Source organism: Pinus tabuliformis, chromosome Q, assembly GCF_031772625.1.
Source record: "Pinus tabuliformis cultivar Carrire ecotype Pingquan chromosome Q, CPIR1, whole genome shotgun sequence".
Classification (NCBI taxonomy): Eukaryota; Viridiplantae; Streptophyta; class Pinopsida; order Pinales; family Pinaceae; genus Pinus; species Pinus tabuliformis.
Genome location: NC_142296.1, coordinates 520,334,237 through 520,338,649, shown reverse-complemented (window position 1 = coordinate 520,338,649; position 4,413 = coordinate 520,334,237). Strand labels below are relative to the sequence as shown.

The 4,413-nt window shown below is 35.3% G+C and overlaps 1 pseudogene; it reads left to right on the top strand.

Moving 5' to 3' along the window:
* The first annotated feature begins 642 nt into the window (after positions 1-642).
* Positions 643-2,904, top strand: LOC149220473 (cullin-1 pseudogene; annotated as a pseudogene).
* The last annotated feature ends 1,509 nt before the right edge of the window (positions 2,905-4,413 follow it).

Here is a 4,413-nt window from a genome sequence, read left to right as displayed (position 1 = left end):
AACCCCAAACCCCAAAATTTCTGTTTACGTTAATATGATATTGTTATAAAAATTATGATTTATGATTTTTTATAAAAATGTCTGTAAAACGATGTTTCTAAAACGTGAACCCCAACATTCCTGTTTACGTTAATATGATATTGTTATAAAAATTACGATTTATGATTTTTAATTGAATTTTATTATTTTTGAGAAAAATAACCCATCGGGTGAATCCAAGGAATTAAGAAATTATAATGAAATCCGAAAGCTCCCTAAAGTTCTCATAGCGAACCATGCCCACCACACTCCGGCTCCGTTACTTTTTCATTACGTTAATGTGAGATTAAATAAATGAAGGACAACTCCCAAAAATGGTCACCGAGGGACTCCTCGGGCTCAACGATGCTCATGAGCCTCATATCAATTAACGAACACTTCATTCATATGCGCGGCCCCAGAACCTAGCCTTACACAATATAAATACAAGAAGGTTGGGATCAGCCTTTTATATCGTATCAGCCCTAGCCTTACACAATATAAATACAAGAAGGTTGGGATCAGCCTTTTATATCGTATCATATCAGCCTGTTTGGGGTTCAGCGCGCAGTGTTGTGAAACCTTCAGATCACTAAGTAAACAGTTGGCGGCTTTGGTTTCAAAATGACGAGGAGCAGTGGAAGTATCTTGAACGTGGAGGAAGGATGCGCTATTGCCAAAAGGGCCGTGAAAGACAATAGGGTTGATCTGGAAGAAGGTTGGGCTTTTATTTATAAAGCTATCCTACAGCTAAGAACCCGGTTGGAGGGAGATCTCAACTTTAATGTGACAGCGGAAGAGAGAGCGGTTATTTACAGTATCGTCTACAATCTGTGCAAAACTCGCCTTGACAAAGAACAACTCTATGATAGATACGGGGATTCCATGAAAGAGTACATCACCTCAATGGTTTCACCGGCTTTGAGGGAACAGAATGATGATGAGGAGTTGTTGTTGAGAGAAGTTGTGAAACGCTGGAAAATTTACAAGGCGATGCTACATTGGATGGACATTTTCTTCGAATATTTGGATCGCGTGTTCACCCAAAGGTATCCCTCCGTTATTTCAGTCAGAAAAGTTGGAATCATGTACTTCCGAGACCTGGTTTTTCTGGAAATGCGAATGAATGTGAAGAATGCGGTGATTGTTCTCATTGACGAAGAGCGTGAAGGAGAGCCAAGAAATGATACTCTTTTGAAGGATGTTGTGGCCATTTTTCTTGACCTTGAAATTGAAATGGATTTGTATACAAATGATTTTGAAGTGGCTATGTTGGAACAAACTGGAGCTTTCTATTCTCAGAAGGCTGCTTCATGGATTTTAGAAAATTCCTATACCGACTATATGTCAAGGGTGAATGAATCTCTCATACGCGAGAAGGAAATAGTTGCCAGATATTTGCATAGGAGCAGCCAGCAAAAGGTATTAGACAAAGTAAAACATGTACTGTTTTCCCATTACATGACACATTTTCTTGAGGATGAAAATTCAGGATGCCTTGCGTTGCTCAGGGAACATAGATATACAGATATTTTGATGATGGGGAGGCTATTTGATAGTGTACCTAATGGTTGGGACTCAATTGCAAATATTTTTAGACAACATCTTTTTAGTGAAGTAACACCACCGGTTCAACAGGCTGAAGATATTGTAAAGCAGACGGCAGGGAAAAAGGATAAACGTTTATTGTTGCAGGAAGTGGCTGCATTTGTGAGGAAGGTTATAGAACTACGTGACCAGTATACTAAATCTGTTGTCGAGGACACTATTTTTTCTGGGGTTTTGAAACAAGTATTTGGGGTGTTCTGTAATAAGGAATTTGGAGGAAGTACTAGTGCAGAATGGCTGGCTACACTATGTGATACTGTACTTGAAGAGGATAGCAGTCACGAAAAGTTGAGCGGGGATGATATAATTGAAAATGTGGTGGAATTTCTGGAGTATATTTGGGATAAAACTCTGTTTGCTGAATTCTACCAGGGAAAACTAACTCGTAGAATTTTGTTCCGCAAAAGTGTAAATGTTGGTCATGAGCAGAGCATATTGTCAAAGCTAAAACAGAAATATGGCCATCAATTAATGTCAAAGGTTGCTGGCATGCTTACGGATTCGACAAGATCCCAAGAGAGACAGAGTAATTTCGAAAACTATCTAGACAAGAATAGAAATCTCCATCTTGGAATAGAGTTTACTGTTACAGTGTTGACACCAAGATTTTGGCCAACATACAAGTGTCCCCAGATTAATTTACCTCCAGAGATGGTTAAATGTGTTGAAGTATTTAAAGAGTACTATTCTATAGAAGCCCAACAGCGGAAACTTAAATGGATATATTCCTTGGGATCCTGTAATATAATTGGTAAGTTTCAGAGAAGATCAATAAAAATGATAGCAACAACTTGCCAAACAGCCATATTATTGTTGTTCAATGCATCTGAAAGGTTGAGTTATTTTGACATCAAAAGGAAGTTGAATTTGGAGGAGGAAGAAATTGATGGACTTCTATATTCACTAGCCTGTGACAAGTACAAAATTCTTCAGAAGATTCCAGATGCAACCACCTTAACTACATCAGATAATTTTAAAATCAATTTTAATTTTACAGATAGAACAGGGAAGATAAAACTGCCAATGCCACAGAAGAAAAAATCATCCCAGGATATTCAACAAGACAGACGTTTTCTTATTGATGCATCCATAGTACGGATTATGAAGGCAAAAAAGGTTTTACAATACCAAAGACTTTTGAGTGAATGTGCTCAGGAACTTGAAGGGCTATTCAAGTTAGATTTCACGGAATTTGAAACGCGGATTGAAGATTTGATTGGGAGGGAGTTCTTGGAACGAGATGAAGAAGAGGTAGATTTGCTGATATATGTACCATGAAGCCTATGCAAGTAGAAGGGAAAAGGTTGGATATAGTTTCTTTTTTCTATCATTTAGTGTTCTTTCAAGGTTTCTAAACAGTTTTATGTAGGTGGTTTCTAAACAGTTTTATGTAGGTATATTATTAATGTTTATGAGAATGCTATATGGAGTAACTGTGATTCCATATAGTAATTGTATTGGATTATGAGGTTATAATATTATTGGATGATTTTTCTGCAACAAAGGTTTATTATTTTGTTTTGTTTTATTTTATTTTATTTTCTCATATTTTTATGTGTAAATAATTTCTCCTATCCAGTTTCCTAGTTCCCATGATTATATATTGTTACTATCATAAGAGAAAATGTGGTCATGGAATTTTAAAATCAAGGCTTGATTTTAATTTGTGATTCAAAATATCATGGGGAACTCTTGTGGAATCATATTTGTTTATCTCCCAATTATATTGTAGTAGGATATTGTGGCATTAGAGGTAGAGACATTGTCACATTTCATAATTCCTGTTATAATACATGCTTGATAGATCTATAGTTAAGATGGATCTAGACTGGTTCCAATTGTGTGCACTCATACAAAATTTGTTGAATATGTAATTATTTTGATCATTTTAAATATGTTAAATATGGATAATGGTCATTTTAATTTTAAATTTGATCAAGGCTTTTAATAACTTGAATGATGGAATAATTTTTTTGAATGGATGATAGCAAATCTGAATAATAATCATCTAGGAAATTACAAATAGTCTTCATTGTGATCAATCTCAAACTATTCTATTTTATTGTTTTTGTTGTCACACATGTTAGTTTTTCCTTCTTTTCATATGAAAATGGTTATTGAAATCATACATCATTCAATTGTTTAACTTGAGATATTGTAGTGTTTGTGGTTATCTTTTATTTTATGTAAAATTTCTTGTGCATCTCATTCTCTAGTCACTGTTGGTGTGCAAGCCCCAACATTCTAATACAATCAAACACTATGGCCCATCATACATTAAACTCATCAGAAATTGAATCAAACACCTACAATATCATCCACAATTTGCATATAAAAGCCCTTCAACACATTGAATCACAATCAATCCACCTACTCATATGTCCAACACTAAATGCAAGCTCTCCAACACAATCTCTATAACACAACCTCAAACAATACATTATCCCATCAACTTAGTACCATCGACACATTTGAATCAAACTCATCAAACAATCACCAATGTGCATGCATGTGCTACACAATCTCAACCTAAATATCCTCAACCAAATCAAACCTCTAAACCACACATAATGGAAATACTACTTACCATACAAAAACTTAAGCAACCATTGAGAACTCAATATATTGAAGCTAGAAAAATGAACTCTCCAATAAAACCCTTGCAACATAAGTGCATCACTACTATAAACTCTGATATAAAACTACAATTCCTACATTGATGTCTCTTCTCTCCATATTAGCACCAACTACCAGACATGATATGCAACAAAAATAGATTAGCCATGT